The 21639-nt window shown below is 40.7% G+C and overlaps 1 protein-coding gene across 4 annotated transcripts in view; it reads right to left on the bottom strand.

Annotated features, from left to right (window-relative positions):
• ESRRG (estrogen related receptor gamma) overlaps positions 1-21639 on the bottom strand; it is a 1109342-nt gene that overhangs the window by 1059260 nt on the left and 28443 nt on the right. The window contains exon 1 of one of the 4 annotated variants that reach the window (XM_077282268.1): positions 16343-16451. The exons of the other annotated variants lie outside the window; for them this stretch is intronic. The gene's annotated coding sequence lies outside the window, so the exon portion shown is untranslated. Of the gene's footprint in view, positions 1-16342; positions 16452-21639 lie in introns of those variants that run through there. 4 annotated transcript variants of the gene reach the window in all.

Below are 21639 nucleotides of genomic sequence, written 5' to 3'. Positions count from 1 at the left end.
AGATCAGTGTTTCCCAAACTCTAGTAATCACGGCGTCCAACAGATCATGATTTCAGGATTTCTTTAGTATTGGAAAGATGATAGAATTTTCATCAAGGCATCAGAAGTTGGCACAAGATCTTTCATCTGTGCAATACTAAGGAAATCCTGAAAACATGATCTGTTGGGGAGCCGTGAGGACTGGAATAGGCGAAACAATGCAGAAGATGAATGTCATCCAAACCAGTCAATTTTGGTTGGACTAGCAAATCACCTAAAGGTGTCCAAAGTTTCCCACATTGACCGATGTTGGGGGTTGAAAGCTCAGCTTGAATTTATTTAGGAGGTTAGGCTGATCGCAGGGTATGTTCACACGTGGTGAAATTGCAGCTAATTTTTCTGCATAAAAAAAACAAAGTATTGGCAGGAAAATTGCTTTATACCATTATGAGCGTTTTTGAGACAGTTTTACATGTGTTTCCACAGCGTTTTTACATACTTTTTTTCCATTCATTTGAATGGGTGAAAAATGCTGCAAAAACGCGGAAAGAATTGACATGCAGCGTTTCGACAAAAATGTAGCAGGTCTCCATATATGTGTGGCAACAAATAACATCGTGTGCAAGAGATTTCCAAAATCTCATTAATTTAGCTGACACTGTAAGATACTGCATATTTTACAGTACTAAATACGCTGCATAAAACACGCCAAAAAAATGCTGAAATTACCCCTTTTGAATATCCACTATGACCAGCTGGGATATGGTTTATAAAGCAATTCACAAAATGTAACGTTTCGACCCTATAACAGGGGTCTTTCTCAAACTCGGATTGTAAATGAGGGGAAAGTATAGGTAACAGCGCCATGTCCTGCGTGAAATGCGTATTGCTGGGCAGTGCTGGAATGGTGACCGGAAAACCAGATGCAGCCCCACGGGATGTAAAGTTTGCGTATACTTTCTGGTCTTAGACAGACCAACATTGACAGATATGGAGTAAAAAAATATGGGTCAAACTAAGAATTTTCTGGGAACAATGGCAATAAGAGTCATGAAGTCATGTTGCTAACAATGATAGTTTTTTTAGGGTACTATTTACTTTATTGTATTGTTTTATGGATTATTCCCATATCAGCTACTGATGGCTAAGATGGGACTATCAACGTCCTAGTGCCCATCACTGTAGTTCAAGCTGGAAAAGCCAAGTGTGAGTGAGCTACGATTGTATCTCTCTCACTTCTATGAGACTTACGAAAATAGTGTAGCACATCCGGCTTGGATCCCACCTCTTGGTGCTAAGGATAGATATTCCAATTAATATTCCAGTCTCAGCCATAAATGGCTAAAATAAGAAGAACCCTTTAATCCTAAAATTGGAAGCCAGAGATAGGTGGAGATCTGACCTCTCTCTAGACATATATTGCATTATCGGTGTGTGTCAATGCGTTGGCCCTTGTCTCCAGAACTGTTGGGACTGTAGCCTTCCTAGCTATTATCCTGTGCACATTGTAAATGCGAGACTTTCTGTATGAGCCAAGAGGGCATTTACCATGTTATTTTTTAGGCTAGTGTCAATGTCATTACCACCATTTTCCGACCTCCTAAGCTAAAGAGAATCAATATGTCAGGATGACAATGAGCCTCTTCAGCGATGTAGGAAGTCCAGCATATGGACACTCCTAACTTCCATTCCATCGTAACACTACCCGGGCCATTGATACTCTCATCAAAAGCATCCACAAAGTTCATAATTAGTTTAGCACCCAAACCTCTACAGTTGTCACCGTTACCCGCCCATCACCTGGTTAATCCCACAATTTGCTGGCACATACTTTAGCACTCGCAGTCAGCAGTCCATCCTCATTATCACGTCATTTATAGCGCATAATCAGGAGGAGAACTATAAAAAGACCTCGTTTCAACAAGTGCAGGTCATATCGGGTTTAATGTTGAGAAAACTCCATTAGGATTTTTTTGATAACCGGGTGCATTCAAGATCCAAAGGGTTTTATGGAATTATTCTGCACCTGTTACCTAGACATCAAAAGTGGAGAAGTGGAGATTGTTCTAAAATTACAAAGTCTATGTAAATTGTGAAGATATCCAAGTACAAAGTGGCGCTCAACTATCTTCTTATCTTCAGGGTCATGAATGTTGAATGGAGAGGCAGGGAGTCTTGTGACCCAGAATAACTAGTAGAGATTTTAGGATGCATTTTTTTAATTCTAGCAATAAGAGGGAGTTACCATATCTCCCAAAAAGTTATCACCAATTCAGTTGATTGGGTGATAAGTTGATTAAACTGTAATATCTGTATAAGTGGTAAAAAAAAAACTATGCCGGACACCTAACTGTAAAAAGGTAATATGCAAATTGCCTCTTCTGAGAAAAAGAGGACTTTACTCTATAGCGCCACCTATTGGAAGTAGCGATCCTACAAGTCACAATCAACCCTTTAAAACCCTGTAAAAAGGTAAAGCACTCCATGCTAACACTACTTAATATTGACTATATGGCCTTTCTGTTCACAGCAAGGATCACCAGCTACTGTGGAATTAAAACTCCAAGCCTGCAAAAACCGAGGCAGAAAGTTGTAGTTTCACAACATATTTAACCCCACAGGTTAGAGATCAATGCACTACAGCAGGGGCAGTTATTGGTATGTCTTTACAGACTCTGCTGTCCATCTGCCCCAGTCCCTTTTGCAGCCCCTAACAGGTTTTCCTCCAGGATTGCCCTGTATTTAACTCCATCCATCTTTCCACCAACTCTGACCAGCTTGCCTATCCCTGCTGAAAAGCATCCCCACAGCATGATGCTGCGACCACCATGTTTGACAGTGGGGATGATTTTTTCAATGTGATGTGCAGTGTTAGTTTTCTAGCACACATAGTGTTATGCAAAGATCTACTTTGACCTCATCTGAATAAAACACCTTCTTCCACATGCTAGCTATATCCCTCACATGGCATGTGGAAAATGGTGCTCTGGTCAGATGAGAGCAAAGTAGAACACAAAATGCTATGTGTGGTGGAAAACTAGCACTGCACATAACCATGAAAACACCATCCCCACCATCAAATATGGTGGTGGTTGCATCATGCTGTGGAGATGCTTTTCTTCAGCAGGGACAAGGAAGCTGTTCAAAAAATTGATAGGAAGATGAATGGAGTTAAAAACAGGGCAATCCAGGAGCAAAACCTGTTAGAGGTTGCAAAAGACATGAGACTGGGAGTTAGGTTCTCCTTGCAGCAGGAGGCCGAGAATATACATACGGCGGGAGATACAATGGATGGTTTAGATCAATGCATATTCATGTGTGTGAACGGCCCAGTGACAGTCCAAACCAAAATCCCTTTGAGAATCTGTTACAAAACATGAAAATTTCTGTTCACAGATGTCTCCATCCCATCTCACTAAGCTAGAGCGAGTATGTAAAGAAGAAGGGGCAAAAATGTCACCTCTAGATGACCAAAGCTGGTATAGACAGACCCCAAAAGACTTGCAGCAGTAATTGCAGTGGAATGGGGGCCTTCAAAGTATCAACTCCGGAGGGGCTGAATAAAAAGGCACATCACACTTTTCAGATTTATATTTTTTAAATATTTCGAAAACCACAAATAATTTCCTTTACACTTCACGAATACTTGTTACTTTATGATGAAATATCACATAAAATTCAAATAAAAAATGTGGGGCTAACGTGAAAAAAATTGGAAAAGTTCACGGGGTATAGATACTTTTTCAAGACACTGTGTACTCACACTAATAGTCTCATGTCATGGACACTAGTCACTTTGTCTTGAATGCCTCTTGTGCAGATAATATCCCGCCTTCCGTCAGCTTCCTAATGTCACTTTCACCAGTATACACTTTGTACTTGTCAACTTGACTTTATATTTTTGATCTTTCTTTCCTCCGGAGACATTGGGCGCGGAGCACTAGTCTCCTCCACTTTTCACACCGCGAGAGGAATCCCAGCTGCTTCTGTCCAGCGTTCGGTAAGCTCCATGCAAATCACATTACAACCCAATATACTGTTAAATGTCAAACATCCTCCTTACAAATCCTGGCTGAGGAGTTACACAATGGCAGAGAAAATAAGAATGTGCACATATTACTTACATCCCGAGCTGTGCATTAGTGGTTACGAAGCAGTTCTAAAGAAATTATACAAATGTGGTCAATTGTGACAATGGCGTTGTACGAGATATGGGATCTGATTTTTTTTTACCAGCAATAGCGCCACTTTTTTCTCATGGTCGTGTCTGGTATTGCAGTTGAAGCAAATTAAGAGGTTGTCTACTACTATGGCATATTCTTAGTTTAAGTCATCAATATCATATCGGTGGGGGTCCAACAGCCGCCACCAATGACAAATCAACTGTTTGCTGTGCAGCCATTTTTTAAGGTTACCTTCTTGCTTGGTCAGGGCAGAGCTATGAATACATTTCCCCATCAAGTCTGTGCAGTTCTTAAAAATAGTAGTTACAACGGTAGTGCCATCTGTTATTGGGTTTCAACATTTGCTAAATTTTTTTTTTGTAGAGGAATATAAACATCTGCTAAATATTAACCTGATAATTACCAAGTGACGTACATTTAGGTAGCTTGGACCCACGCCGATATAAGCCGTGGTAACTTTACGGTGTGGGATTAAAGCTCTTGCAATCTAGCAGGATCAGGTTGGGACCCCCGCTGTCAGTCACAGCTGAGGATACTGGGGAGAAGACAGTAGCAGTTTATTACCACGTCTGTCTTCTTTTTTTTGCCAGCTACATAGTGCTCAATGAGTACAATTACCAAATAGCGGCATCAGTAATGCAGATGCACCAGTTGGACCTGGCGATCACATGATCATTGAGTGTCTACCTGGCTTAGGTCCTAGCTGACCCAGATCAGCTCTTCCAGTGACTTATGGGACAGTAATGGGCTGGTTTCCCCTGTAACTGGGGCTATTTTTTTCTATGTTATGAAAAATACACAAAAAAAAAAGAGAATAAATTATGTCCCACAAAGTCTTTTTTTTGTGGACAAATTTTGAAAAAAAATGTAAGGATTCGTGGTCAGCAGTAGACACTCACTTAGCACAGATACAGGTCTTTGCGCAAAACAAGATAAGGTTTATTGCGTTTCTCCACACTCCAAATCTTCAGTCCAAAATATTTAATAAACCACACAGTCCTTTTGTCAGGGTAGGCTCAGTTCATTAATACGGCTGTACACACACCAAAGCCCGGGCATTAGTTGACACAAGTACAGTCTGCAAATCAACATTGGCTTCTCTTCAGCTCCACTATCACAGAGAAGTTGTCCCTTCCCAGACAGCACATGTTTGCTGGTCACTCACCAGCTCCAACACACAGACTGCTCAGCTGCCCTAGCTGACCATCCACAAAATGAACACAAAAAGTCATGAAAAGAAGTCCTCACGTCCACAAAAAAAATACAAGTAAACAATTGTTTATATATAACACACATGTCATTTTTATTATATACAAATACCGAAAAGCTTACAGATATTAGTTAGGGTACGATCCCACGGTGAGTAAATCCCATGTCCACTATGCGTTCAGCGATGCTTGTGGCTTCCCTGTGGAGATGGACATGCAGCGCGTCTTTCCAGACCACAGCATGTCAATTTATCTTGCGGAGACGCGGTGATTCCGCACGGTTCAGTGAACGCATGCAGAATCACTTGCGTTCAAAAGCCGGCAGCGCTTTGAAAGCAGCAGACTTGTGCTGTGCCCAAAGCGTTGCCGATTACTGACCGTGGGAACGTAGCCTTACAATTTCATAATAACCCGAAGAATTAATTCAACAGGTTATTTAGTGTGTAATGTGAACAGTAAAAAATATATAGATATAAAAATAAAGTAAAAAATAAAACAGATCACAAATATTTATTTCTATATTTGAAAAAAATAATATTATGCTCATGAATAGGGGTTTATCTGCAGTGTCCCCCTCCAGCCACTATACATTTGATGTAGTAGTGCTTTTCTGTTCCACAACCAAGCACATCCGGCCACTGCCAGCAGCTGATCAGCAGAGTTCTTGGGTGTCGCACCTTCACTGATTTGCTTTTGATGACCTATCCTGAAATTTGACCATCAATAGTAAAGTACCGGACAACCCCCGCAAAGGGAATCTGTCAGCTCAACCAATGACAGTTTTCTCTCCATCCGAGAAAATCGATCTGATTAGGCTAATCACACTCTGATCAGCGATTGATCACAGTGAGATCCGATTGTCTCAGAGGTGGAGAAGAAAAAATTATCTTCCTCTCCTTCTCCATTTTGTCAATCTATGATATCAGACCGCACTCAGCTGGCATCTGAGTGCAGTCTGATTTTTTTTTTTTTTACAGACCCATAGGCATGAATGGGCGAGTGTGATCTGATTCGCGGAGGCAAAAGGTGCATGCTGTAATTTTATTCTCTGACTGCTTAATCCAAAGAAAAAAATTCAGACGTGCACAGCCACATAGAATAACATGGGTACAAGGGGTATCCGTCAAAACTATAGATAGCACTCATCCGGCTCCCTTTAGGTCACTTACAACTTACAGAGCTTGCATGGTTACATAGTCAGTTCCTACAGCTCTGATTATTTTGTGCTGCCATATGGTGCCTCTGTGCAGTACCGAATGCTATAAAACGATTATTAAAACCTAAACTGCTTTACTGGCCAAAGTTTGATCATTGCTTTCTGCTCCATGTCCCAAAAGTAGAATGCACAGAGCTTGTATGCCCACATACTCAATCCCTACAGTCCCATACTTCTTGTGCTGCCATATGGTGCTTCTGTGTAATACCGTATGCAGAAAATGATTTTCTTAAACCTAAACTGGCTTAATAATCAAACTTTGATCATTGCTTTCAGTTCCATGCCCCAAAAGTAGAATGCACTGAGATGTCATGGCCACATGCTCCGTATTTCTTGTGCTGCCATATAGTGCAATACCGTATGCCATAAAATAATTCTTGAAACCTTATCTGGTTTACTGGTCAAACTTTGCTCACTACTCCAAAAACAACATAAAGCTTTTATGTCTGCCACTCCATACTCCTTGTGCCGCCATATTGTGCTTCTGTAATATCGTATTGTATTATGGGAATCTCAAAAATATCCAATAGAGTCAGAAGCACTTTTTTTGTATAGTGTTGCTCCCTATACCACTATGAGTGCCATAATATGTCGTATAACTCATAGCCTCTCCGAAGCCATAATACCGCCATCTACAATGGGCTTCATAGAGGATAAATCTCTTTACAGCCAAGTAATATAAAACCATTCATAAAACCCAAATGTCAAAGGCAACCTACAAAGTATATAAAATGTTTATCTTGGAAGTGAAACGATATCCGTCAATTAAGAGGCAGATCAAAGAACGGGAAATGTTTGGCATGTGCCGTCAACTCGCGTCGAACCCAACTGCCAACTCTCATTTACCACAACTATGTCTTTGCGGGTTTAAGCTAAGCCTCTGATCTATAATTAATTGCTTCTTTGATCCATAATGCTTCCTAATTATATCCCCAATAAAATTCCCAATTAATTTCCCTGATTTCAGTCAGGATGATAGAATGTAATTAGAAGCAGAACGAGTTGAGTTACGGTCTTACTTATGGTTCGCATGAGCAGTTAATTATGGTTCATTTTCACCCCTTCCCTATAATAACAAGTTCTAACAAATCACCGGAGACGACTGCAGATTTCTCATCGATTGTCACTAGTTCTCTTATCGGGTGTAAATTATTTGGGTTTAGCCGATGCTAGAGAATTCGGCATCTCCCGATGAAAAGTTGCTATAAGTAATGGAGGAAAGTCATCCCATCACCTACCAAATTCTGAATTCTGGCAACTATGGAAGTGGAAGCAATTTTTTAGTTTTTGGAGGCTGAAAAATTAGAAGAGTTTTTCTAGATTCAGGAATTGTTTTTTTGGAAGCATTTGTTGAAGAACTTTTGAAGACTTTTTTGAAACGTTTTTTGACTTCTTGACAATGACTAGTTTAGAGCGGACGAGGAACCTGCAAATAATCTGCTTCAGAGAAGAAAAATGCTTCTGAGGCTCGAAAAATGCCTCCTATGAACAATAGAGAAGATTTGATGTTGAACGAAATAACGTATTTGAAGCATTTTTTATAAGAAGAATTTTGGAGAAGCTCAACTTCTAAATCTTCCTAAAAAACACTGTGAGAATCCAATGATTTTTCTCGTACACAAAAACCTGACCAATTTTCAGTTGTGATTTTGATCAGATTTTCATCAAAATTTGGTCAGAGTGTGAATTTTTTAAATTATTATTATCATTTATTTTTACCATCAGAGTTCCATCAGTTTTTTCTCGTATGAAAAAAAAAAAAACTGGTGGAGGTTTTTCAAGCTTCTCCTACTAAATAGTCGGATGGCAGATGGGTGGAGTTGTCGGAGTGCTGGCTGATTTTTTCATGGACCCATAGACTTGAATTGGCAAGTTTGATCCTTGATTCAGACATGACATCGAGTTTTTGTATGGACCACTCGGTCTCCAAAAAAAACATGGACATATGAACAGCTCCATAGACTATAAAGGGCATGAGTTCTACCTAAGAAAACACAGACTGAACCAGTACGTAAAAAACTGACATCTGTATGACCCCTAATTTTTCACAAGGTATCCACATCTGGCAAAGCAACTTTTTTACGAAGTGTTTAATCAGCAGGTTTCGAAGAGATTTTTTTCCAATAGTGTCCTGCAGCCTTCTGACTTGACACCATCAGATTTGGAGAAGATTCCATTAGGAATTGACCTCAAACAAGTGACATGTTCTTTCTTTATTCAGAGGTGAGGTTCTTAAAACATTGCCAGGAAAACTCTAATAACACTCACTATATGAACAGCAAAGATAATTTTCTATTGAAAGAAAAAGGAAGATCATTGGAAGAGTATTTAAAGCATTTTAATGATAATTTTGGAGCAGATCTGCTTGAAACTTATCCTCAAAGACACTATGTGAACCTATCCAAGGAGGAAATAAACATGGAGAACATGCTTTTCAGAAAAATCTAGCTAATTCTATGCTAAAATATGTATGAAAAAAGTCAGTGTAAACATGCCCTAGATAGAAAAAAAAAAAAAGCAGCAGCATGGAGGACAACATACGGCAGTACTGAGCTGTGTGCATGTGAATCAAGCTTTTGGGCGAGATAAAAGACTTTCGAGAAAGCTCAGAAGAATTTTTCTGTCTTCCTCTGCTTGTTTCCCCACTCTGCTCCTTACTCCTCTTCCCCTTTCCATAGAGTATGTTAGGAGGTGTAACCTGACAGCTCAGTGTGTTGGCAGGCTGCCTTGTCTGAGCAAGATGGATTTGAGCTGTTTTTTTCAGAATGGATGAAAAGAACAGGCAGCGGGGAGGATGGAAAGAAGTGGCTCATAAATGGGGAAGAAACAAGCTTTCTCTGATAAGGTACCGTATATTATAAAGTTTCTTCTATTTGTCTGCACCAAAGATTTGATGAAGGTACTGTTCCTATTTAAAACCACATATTTTTGTAGAGGAAAAAAGTCTGCACAAAAATCATAGCATGCTACGGTACTTGCAGATTTCCAAACCCATCTTATATTTGGTGAAGGGATTATCCACCAACCACTGCTCCATTCATTCTCTATGGGGCTGCCAAAAACATCTGAGAGAGGTGCTGCCATTGTGCTTCAACAGGAATAAAAGTGCCTCATTCTTTTGATCCATGCAGATCAACAAGTTATCACCAGGTGATAGCTTGTATTCATTGAACAACCCCTTTAAAGGCTTTCATACCATATTGACAGATGCAATTGCTATGGGGCTATTGGAAGGAGAGGACCCTGCCCAAGTTATTCCCATGCCCTACTATTGGGTAGGGGAAGCCACCACCAGAATTTTTCATCCTACATGGCGAAAACAGGCATCTTCATGAGAGGCCCGTTGTGATCTTGGCTGTAGCGCCCCCTCTCTTCTACGTATGAGATGTATAAAAAATGCAATGTAAAGAGAAACCCTCCAGCCGGAGACAAGTCACTCGTCTAACTCTCCAGCCCCTCTCTCTCAGTATGACCTGGGTTATTAATAGTGGCTGTAATGGTGGTTGCTGTAAGGAGCTGGCCTGCCGTCCGGTGTCCTAATGCTGGGGTCATTTCCAGTTATCTGTCATCCCGATGATGTAATTGTGCCACATTCATCTGCAGCGTTCACACGATACTACTCGCTCTTTTATCTTCTCCAGCTGTAATGACATCTTGTACTCTGGCTGCTCGGACTTTCATCAGCTGAATGAATAGTAGATAAATATATATAACCACGCATAGACATATATGTCCATGTGCACGGCTTTGATGAATATGTGTGGCTCTAAACTGCAAAACTACTGATCCGCCGGGGGCGTAGAGGTAACATCTCCACCTGGGACAGGGGTGCCCACATAACAACACACCAGTATTATGGCCAGTGGGTGCCCTAGGGCATATATTGTATTCGTGGTGCAGTATTCTCCGGCTGTGTCTCTCTTGGTAGTCGGCATTTTTATCCTCTATTTACATCTATTCTAACAATCCACATTTTCTCATGACAAGGACTGGAAAAAAGGTTTTAGCAAAACCAGGGCCAAAATGGGTGTTTTTTAGGTAGTCTTGCGACATGGCTTAACTTCTTATTATCTGTTATTTCATTTTCACTTTTTCCGCCGATTCTCCGAAAAGCCGTTTTTATTTTTCTGTTCACATTTTTTGCGGGACAAGTTATACTTTTGAAGGACATCATTCATTTTATCATGTGACGCATTTGACAGCAGGAAAAAAAAAATCCAAATGTGTTGAAATTGCAAAAAAAGGGCATTTCTACAATAGTTTTTGGATTTTTTCATTTACCATGTTCACTATATGGTAAAACCGACGTGGCAATATGATTCTACTGGTCAATACGAGTACGTAGATACTAAACTTTTTTTTTAAATTAACTGGTGAAAGAAATTTGGAAATTTGTAAAAGAAAAACATTTTTTTTGTGTCACCATTTTCGGAGACGTCTAACGTTTTAAATTTTCAGGACGTAGCTTATTTTTTGACCCCTGAACTGATGTTTTTACTGGTGCTATTTCGGAGTAGATTCAATGTTTTGATATTGCATTTTATTGCAATGCTGCAGGTAATTCTGGTGTTTTGATTTTTTTTCTTTCGGTATGCCGTTTACCAGTCGGATTAATTAATTTTTAATTGTTATAGACCAGATGTTTACAAATTCAGCAATACCAAGTATAGTCGTTTTTTTTTTTTTGTTTTTTTTTAATTGCTATAGTTTTAATGGGGCAAAAAGGACTTACGATTTGAACTTTTAAATTGTATGCTTTTCATATTTTTAAAAACTTTGTTTTCACTTTTTCAAGTATTTGTTAGTCCCCTGAGGGGACTTGAAATTGTGATCATCCGATCGCTTAAACTATACACATCACTGTTGTGTATCGCAAAAATCATGGTCTCCTTTGAACACGAGCTACAGGCTGGTTATCACAGGTGTACTGTAATAAAAGACATTGGGGTCTTCAGCAGACCCCCGGCTGTCATGGTAACCCATCGGCGCCCAGCGATCACATCAGAGGCTCGGTGATTGGTGCATAGAATGGTATGCCCCCTGCCTTTGAGTGTTAAATTCCACTGTCAGAGATTGACAGTGGAGTTTAACAGGTTAAGAACCTCAGAAGGATATCCACTCTACCTACGGCTGTGGGAGGCAGATGATGGCTGAATAATTCAGCCATCATCTGTCAGGAAAGAGTCAGGGATTCGATTTATGTCATAACTGTACATGATATACTGTATGTGGTGTGGCAGGTGTTAAAGGGTCAGTAACTTTAGTTTGTTTGTTTTTTTAATAATTGTGTCCAGTTTGGAAAGTTAGGAAACTTTGCAAAACACTTTATTAGGTCAGAATTGGTACATTTTTTGTGTTTATGGCTACGTACAGATGGCATCTTTTAGACGCCGATGCAGCCTCTGAGTTCTTTCAGATGATGTTGCTTAAAAAATTGGCAGTCGAATTCCTAAAGTGGCTTCGCTAATGGCTTTGCCAATGTTGTTGCGGTGGTTCCACTCTATAATGTGAAGTATCGAGAGTGGGTGGCTTCTGAGCAGAATCTGACTAAAGAATGAATTTCCGAACCCTGAAGTGGTTAAAAGAAGTGACATAAGATGCAACATGTGCACAGCAATGTCATTTTAACCCTGCTGTGCATTATGTTCATTTTATGGTGCACTTTTGAGGCGATTTGTCAGGTGGATTATGGGCATAATACACCTGAAAAAGACACTGTGTGCACATAGCTCAAATTAGCTTTCTCCCCATTCCAGAGACATCACCCTTTTTGTTTAGAATTACTTTTTATGGTCTTCACAAAGGGGTTTTGACTCATAGGGTAATAATACAGAGAAGTCTAAAGACACCCCCCCCAAATAATCCAATGAGGCACTCCCTCTTGGTAAAGACCATAAAAATTTTCACTGGCAGATAAAAAATAATTTAAAAAAAACACAGAATACTCAGGGGAGCTAGAGAAATAAAATAAGAGCATGAGGCCACTTTTGACCTGGTGTCAGGTCCTCCTCAAGTGGTAAACAAGTTTAATGGTTATAAAGCTTCACGCTTACAGGTGTTTTTCAACTTTCAGAAAAGTGGACCCCTAGCGCTCTAAAATACCTAAAAAAAACAAACAGAGCAAGTACTTACTCTTCCCATGTCCAGAGCCTGCTCATCACTACTGCTCGGATTTTATTGTTCTGGCTGCAGTGGTGACGGCACATTGACAGCGCACCACCACTGTAGTCAATCAGTGAGCTCACTGAGCTCAGCGTGCTGTCAACTCAGGCAGAGCTGCTGAGCTCAGTTGTTGACTGCAGTCATGTTGACGTAACGGCAGCGGTGCAGAAAATAACATGCAAATTGCCTCTTCGGAGAGGAAGAGGACTTGAACTCTCTAGCGCCATTTGTTGGCAGCAGCGATCCTACAAGTCACTATCGACCCTTTAACGAGTCATTCAATCTTACTTAGGATGAAAGCCAAATCAGAATCTCAATTTGCAGAAACGGTGTTTCTGGCTATTGACCCTCATTAGTGCAAAGTATGAGAACTGATTTAGCTAGGTAGAAGGCTCTGGACTGAGATCTAAGAGGTAACGTTTCTCCTTGTGGAGAGTGACATACCGGTTCTGGCATGCCAAGGTAAGGAGACTTATTCGTCGTGCAATGCTCCTCTGGGAAACTTAATATGCAAATTGCCTCCAGAGAGAAAGAGGACTTGAACTCTATAGCGCCATCTGTTGGACCAGAGCCTTTCTCTCACCTAGCCAAAGCAGTTCTCATACATTGCACTGGCGAAACATTGTGTAACACTGTGTCTGCAAATTGAGATTCTGATTTGGTTTTTATCCTAAGTCACATTGCAAGTCTCGTTAAAGGGTCGATAGTGACTGGCAGGATCGCTGCTTCCAACAGGTGGCGCTATAGAGTTCAAGTCCTCTTCCTCTCTGAAGAGGCAATTTGCATATTACATTTTCCAGAGGAGCATTGCACGGTGAATTAGTCTCCTTATGTTGGCATTCCAGAGCCGGTATGTCACTCTCCACAAGGAGAAAACACAGACAATAACAGACACCATGAGCCATGACAGAGACTCCACAATGGACCCAGGGAGGGGGAGTATAGCTCTTTTTTTTTTCTTTTTTTTAAACAAACTGCAGCCAGGGATTAGGGGGTCGTCTAAAGATGGAAAACCCCTTTAATCATTTATATTTTTTAGCCTTGCATTATAGCACACAAGCTAACTTCATCATTGGTTGCGTATAAGTATGTGCACTTTGCCCGGATTACAATTGCAAAATATTTATCAAGACCTTAAATCTTATGTGTAAAAGGGCTTATTGACCCCCACAGGCACCAGGACCTGGCTACAACCACAATCTCAGCTCTAAACACAGGAGAAGACAATTAATTTCTTATTCTGAACTTCAGAATTAGGCTATCTTCACATGGAGGTGTTAAAAAATGAGTTTTCCAAGAAGAAAACTTCTTTTTTGGATGAGTTTTTTTCCTTTAGTTTTTTTTAGTTTACGTTTTGGAAAAGGTTTTTTTTTCTGAAGCTTTTTTTTGTAGCCTTTTCATTTGACAGTGTCTAGTATGGAGCGGCTTCCATTATTATCAGGTCCCCATGTGACATGGACTTTTTTTTCAGTCATTTTTCAAAACTTCTTCAGGAAATATTGAAGAAAACCCTCATGTGAAAATCAAAGTAGATTTCCTATAGAGATAAATAGGAAAAACTTTCCAAGAACTTTTAAAGTAATTTTTGAGGAAGATTTGGATCATATCCACTCCTCAAAAAAGCCATGTGTCAATATAGGCAAAGTTTTTTACCTACACTGTCACACATACTTGCCAATTTTTAGGCAACGTCTTTGGGGTGGTGGAGTTTAGGCTGAGCAAAGCCAATTTTTTTCCTGTGACCAAACACTTTTCAGGCCATACCCCTCTATGACTTTTCCATTCTCCCTCCAGATCTTTTCAGAAATAGTCCTTTCTTGCAAGTTTTGTAGAATCATAGAATGTCAGAGTTGGAAGTGACCTCCATGGTCATCGTGTCCAACTCCCTGCTCAATGCAGGATTCATTAAATCATCCCAGACAGATGTCTGTCCAGCCTCTGTTTGTAGACTTCCATTGAAGGAGAACTCACCACCTCTCGTGGCAGCCTGTTCCACTCCTAGATCACTGAGAGGGTTTTGGATTGCCAAAACTAGAAGTTTGAGAAATCTCCTCTCTTTTCCCAAGAACTTTTAGGAAATTCCAAAAGAATTGGAAGTATTCTGATACCTTGTTACAGGCCCATATACAAGTAGCATAGATGAGCGAATTGATTCACAAGACCCTTGTCTAGTGGCCCGGTATGTGATCCATGGACAGGACAAACCGCCTCTTATTTCCTGGCATCCATGGTTCCTCTTTTGATTAACCAGCCTGTGTGTGCAACGATAGTGTTGCGCCAGGCTGGCTAATCAAAACAGGAGCTGCGGATGCAGGTAGGAGGCGGTTCCCAGTGCTCCTGTCTAGCAGACACAGAATACTAACTTGGCAGCTGGACCATGATCCTTTTAGTGGGTTCACTGCCCCATTGTAAGAGTCCCCCAATAAAGAAAGTCATCTATTAATTATCAACTATAAATGTCCAAAGTTTATTTTGATTTTTACTAAAATTTAGGGAGATATTAATAACAAAACAAGAATTGCCCGCATTCTCCACCACCCGTTACTCAGCATCCCAGCGTAAAAGCTTCCTTTGTCTAGTAGGGAAAAAAAACACGTTTCATCCATCTGCCGGAAAATAAACCATGCTCCTCTAAAGACAATCACATAGTATGTCACATGACCTTTACCGTAATTTCTATTAAAATCATTTCATGTTTGGTTGCCTCTGCTATGCCGGGCTCATTTGTATTGTTTACAGCCATCCATTGCATTCACTATTTAGTGCGAAGCCAAGGTTACCAGTTACTCCACTCACTGGTTAAATGGAATGCAGCCCATTGTATGCCTGCATGTGTGTTTAAGGGAAAAAAAAGCCCGGTAGGAAGCAGAGGCAGCCCCGACTATCAATCATGGTACGATGAGGAATATTAATTCTGGAGTGTAGAAAGTATAAATAATGCATGGGGGGAGGGGATCAAGGATTTATTGCTGGTCAAGTCATGACAGATGTGGGCAGGTAGTGATCCTTGCAGGGTGCTGGCTGCTGCTTCCCTGACATAACACTGTCCTTTTGCTTCTTAAAGCTTTCAAGGGTAATAAAGCCTTTCCCCCCACCCTTCCCCTTTAAGCCTTTGTCCTGTGCATTTACTTAGTTGCATGTGTACAGAATACAAAAAAATATGTACACAACAAGATAGCAAGAGTGGACAATTACAGGAGGCGAAAATATCACGATGGATGGAAACTCAACTAGAAGACCCCACATCTGCCGACCATTGGTTCGTCAATTTTGCAAATTGGAAGTTGCAAACAAGGAAAAGATTAGAAAACTTTGACGCATTGTATTTCTGCCGTGACATTAATTGTTCCCCCAAGTAATAAGGAAAAAAAAAAGAAAAAGCAGAAGACATTAATATGAAATATATAAGGAGCCTGGTGAGCTGAAGAGGCTGCAACGAGAGCAAGCATTGATTTTTGTCTTAAAGCTACAAAGGATGACATAACAAATGTACGTTTACAACTCTGCATTACCTCTGCCCCCTTGTTAATCAGCTCCCCAGGTGACGGCAGCAGTGCCCCCGCGCCGGCGTTACCTAAATCAAATGTACTCACAGGTCCCAGGATCTCCCAAGAGTTTGGTGCAGCTTCAAGGACAAATCGTCTTCGAGGAAGTCATCCCAGCACACGCCAGCAATCAGATCTGATTACAAGGACACCCTACTTAGATGTGCAGAGATCTCGGAAAGTTCCCTGATGAAGAAGACAGCACCATCTTGTAGGGCTTTGCAGGGTTAAAGACTTTTTTTTTTTGCTCGCCTCGATTTGCTCTCTAGTTGTCTATACGCACAGACAGGCGGCTGATGCTGGTTTGCAATCCTGCAGAAAGAAGTCCTCGCTGAAAACCAATGGCATCACATTTCAATACTTAGTGCCAGGCATTTGGGGGCAATGCTAGCTTTGACAACTTCATGCCATTCGTGAAAAGAGCTACGGAGAACAGATTTCATTCATCCTGGTAACATGGAGATGTTTCCATGGCCATATGGGCAATGCTTCCTTCCTCTAAATACTGTATTTAGTGCCCAAAGTACAGACGAGAGGGACGAGCAAAGAAAATGTGACTTATTCTCAACAATTCTTATTATCAAGAATGGAGTCAAGAGTGCCCACTGGGCAACTAAAGTCGTAACTAAAGTCCCAGAGCGATGCCGGCCTGAGTGCCCCCAGAATAGTGCAAACTTTACTGAGGAAGAGAACATGGCCTCTTGTGCCGCCTGTTGGAAGGAGCAATCGTATAAGTCAACATCGGTCCTTTAAAGAGTCATGCCACATGGCTTGAAGGGGTTGTTCAACCTTAGGCTACAAGTCTACAGTCACTCTATGTGACTGCACACTTGTGAATCCTCACATCACGCACATTGTGTACATTTTGCTTCCATCCACATTCTGACTAGATTTGCTCAGCCTCAATTACCTTGCATTAAGTGAGGCCATGTATGTCTAGTCGGCATGTGACTGCATGTATGCAAATCATGCCCACCACTGGCAACAGCACCCGAGAATCCACACAGCGCTCGATACGCACGATGTGAAAATTCACAAGTTTGCAATCGCAAAGAGTGACTGCAGACTTTTACCCCAAGAACGGACAACCCCTTTAGGTTATAAAGCCAGGGCATAAGCGTAATCTGCAGACAGCTGTTATGGGGTTCTTGTCCACATTAGTGGAAAGAAGGAGAACCGGTTGGCAGGATGAGAGCCATAGATAGACGAGTCTAAGGCAAAATTCAGACATCCATATATCATAGTCCAAGTATGGACCATGGTGCACAGACTGGCCAAGGGTGTTCTGACAGCCACATAAGTATACAAAACGTATAAGAAACAAAAACCCTGCTGTAACTAAACAAGTAAAAGGCAAAAGTGCATTTAAATAACACAGAGTTCTTAGTATTACTGTTTTTGATCAAAAATAGCATAAAAGCCATCCCACTGTCGACAAGGTGACCCTGATCAGGACGGTCCTACGCTGTCTAATATTAAAAACCTTACCATGTGTCAAAGTTGACCTCAGTGTGTCAATAAGGACAAACAAAAAAAACAAAAGGATCGGGTCCCAACCAGTGGACACCAGTCTGGGGAAGCCTTTAAGTGTAATTTCCAGCTCAGGAAAGGGAGGCCACACTCCGGCTTGCACAGAATGCAAAAATACAAAGAAAAAACACAAAAAATTGAGCTTGGTTTGAGTTGGTATACATGAAACACAAAAGTGCATGTTCACATTGGCCACATAAGTATATATGAGGTTGTCGAATTCAGGTCAGGAGATCCACTAGGAGTCAGTATATGGCAAGCCGTAGACCAAGATATACGGATGTGTAAATTCTGCCTAAGGGATAAAAAAATGTCTTAAAAGAATCGAGTAGGGAGATTTATAAGCCATGAAATGGTTTCTGGGAAATATTAATAATATATAATGACAGTTTATCTCCAGAGAGAATGAAAAGATCGCCAGATTAAATTCAATGGGACGGATCCTTCTCTTCCCCAATATCTGTTGGAGTGATACTCAGGAGGCCCCATTCACATCGGAGTGGTGGCTGATCTGATATTGGCGGGTTCTACTTACTTTGGTCCAATGTGTGGCGGCCTTTAGAGGAAAAAATTAATTATCAAATTATTTGAAACAAAGTACGAATATTTATGCTTTTTATGTTATTTTAAACAGGGAATAGAAATTGATCAAACTCATCTCATCTCCACGCACAGCAGGAATTGTCAGAAAATGATCTATATATTCATCATCAATCTATAATTTTTCTAAATGTTTATTGTAAAGCTTGTGGCAAGCAATAGGTGACGATGTAATTTAGCTTCACCTCTCTCCTCCCTGCGCAGTGCTCCCTGCTTTTGTCACAGAGCATGCCCACTACACTCCCCCATAAAAGTCAATATTCCTATCTGGCTTCTGATCACAGCTCCGTGAACGACGGCTGCTTCCATATTCATGTCACTAGATCTGCATTATAATCATGCAATCATAAAATAATAAAAAAACAGGATTGAAAAATACAATGTGTTTAGGATAGGATGGTGTCATCAACATTATTTTATTAAATGATACGTTAGTGTAGAGATGAGAGAATCAACTCGTAACTGATGAAATTTAGATTCTGTGGACTTGCACAAATTTTGCAAACTGGTGCAAGGTGTTAAAATATATACGGTATATAATAACCACTAACCTGGTTCCTTACTCCACACCACCACAGCTTCCCTGGTCCTCTGAGTAGGTCTTCAATACTTCCGGAACTGAGGCCTTTGTCAATCACGTGTCTCGCCCCCAAACCAAAGACCCTTGCGGAGAAGCAGCAAAGCTGCAGCAGAGCCGGAGTAATGAGTCAGGTGAAGGTCTCGCACAGGTGAGTAATATGGGATTTTTCATCTGTTTAACCCCTTTCTTCCCATCTGTGTATATTGCTTTGGGGTCTGGAGAGACCTCACCGCATAATAAATGTATTTTCACAGTAATCGGGACTTTTTATTCAAACTGAATTTCTCGGGCAAAATAAGTCTATTGATTGATTCAAGCAAATCTGTCAGAAAGAATTTCTGAAAATGTGTTCATCTCTAGTAGTCACGTAAACAGACTTTCTAGTACTTTAATATTAATGACCTATTCTTAAACTGGGCCATCAATATCAGATATGTGAGGGTCTGACTCCTGGCAGCCCACCAATCAGCTGATTGAAAGATGGCATGAAACACAAGAAGAGACACCAGCAGAATAGTGAGTGCAGCTCTGGGGTATAATACATGATGTAACTCAGGATCAGTAATGTAATGTATGTACACAGTGACTGCACCAGCAGAATAGTGAGTGCAGCTCTGGGGTATAATACAGGATGTAACTCAGGACCAGTAATGTAATGTATATACACAGTGACTGCACCAGCAGAATAGTGAGTGCAGCTCTGGAGAATAATACAGGATGTAACTCAGGATCAGTAATGTAATGTATGTACACAGTGACTGCACCAGCAGAATAGTGAGTGCAGCTCTGGAGTATAATACAGGATGTATCTCAGGATCAGTAATGTAATGTATGTACACAGTGACTGCACCAGCAGAGTAGTGAGTGCAGCTCTGGGGTATAATACAGGATGTAACTCAGGATCAGTAATGTAATGTATGTACACAGTGACTGCACCAGCAGAATAGTGAGTGCAGCTCTGGAGTATAATACAGGATGTAACTCAGGATCAGTAATGTATGTTCACAGTGACTGCACCAGCAGAATAGTGAGCGCAGCTCTGGAGTATAATTCAGGATCAGTAATGTAATTTATGTACAGTTGTACACAGTGACTGCACCAGCAGAATAGTGAGTGTAGCTCTGGGGTATAATACAGGATATAACTCAGGATCAGTAATGTAATGTATGTACACAGTGACTGCACCAGCAGAATAGTGAGTGCGGCTCGGGAGTATAATACAGGATGTAACTCAGGATCAGTAATGTAATGTATGTACACAGTGACTGCACCAGCAGAATAGTGAGTGCAGCTCTGGGGTATAATGCAGGATGTAACTCAGGGTCAGTAATGTAATGTATGTACACAGTGACTGCACCAGCAGAATAGTGAGTGCAGCTCTGGAGTATAATACAGGATGTAACTCAGGATCAGTAATGTATGTAAACAGTGACTGCACCAGCAGAATAGTGAGTGCAGCTCTGGAGTATAATACAGGATGTAACTCAGGATCAGTAATGTATGTACACAGTGACTGCACCAGCAGAATAGTGAGTGCAGCTCTGGAGTATAATACAGGATGTAACTCAGGATCAGTAATGTATGTACACAGTGACTGCACCAGCAGAATAGTGAGTGCAGCTCTGGAGTATAATACAGGATGTAACTCAGGATCAGTAATGTATGTACACAGTGACTGCACCAGCAGAATAGTGAGTGCAGCTCTGGAGTATAATACAGGATGTAACTCAGGATGAGTAATGTAATGTATGTACACAGTGACTGCAACAGCAGAATAGTGAGTGCAGCTCTGGGGTATAATACAGGAGGTAACTCAGGATTAGTAATGTAATGTATGTACACAGTGACTGCACCAGCAGAATAGTGAGTGCAGCTCTGGGGTATAATACAGGAGGTAACTCAGGATCAGTAATGTAATGTATGTACACAGTGACTTCACCAGCAGAATAGTGAGTGCAGCTCTGGGGTATAATACAGGATATAACTCAGGATCAGTAATGTAATATATGTACACAGTGACTGCACCAGCAGAATAGTGAGTGCAGCTCTGGAGTATAATACAGGATGTAACTCAGGATCAGTAATGTAATGTATGTACACAGTGACTGCACCAGCAGAATAGTGAGTGCAGCTCTGGGGTATAATACAGGAGGTAACTCAGGATCAGTAATGTAATGTATGTACACAGTGACTTCACCAGCAGAATGGTGAGTGCAGCTCTGGAGTTTAAAAGAGAATATAACCCAGGGTCAATGATCTATAACACTAGATACCACTACTACTAAACAATAATGGACTCTTAAACAATCCCTCTGGCTTTGCTGGATGAGGTAATAGATTGAGGCCGATTTCTCCCCTCTCCACACATCCCGATTACCAGTGCTCTTTTATTACATTTATTATTTTATCACTAATATTAATAATCACCATAATTATAAATTTTAAACTCTTTCCCATCACATCAGTAGTTTCTGTCCCAATCTTTAACCCACAAGAATTCTCTTATGCCTAATAAGAACGGCTCAATCAGTTAATAAAAATGGGACACATTGATAGCAAGTGAAAAAAAAACTAATTATACAATTAAATTAACAAACGAAGTAATGTATTCTGCGCAGAGTAATTTCTGACCAGC

This window comes from Ranitomeya variabilis, chromosome 2, assembly GCF_051348905.1.
Source record: "Ranitomeya variabilis isolate aRanVar5 chromosome 2, aRanVar5.hap1, whole genome shotgun sequence".
Taxonomy (NCBI): Eukaryota; Metazoa; Chordata; class Amphibia; order Anura; family Dendrobatidae; genus Ranitomeya; species Ranitomeya variabilis.
The sequence above is the reverse complement of the archived record's forward strand: the minus strand, read 5'-3'. Positions and strand labels throughout refer to the sequence as shown.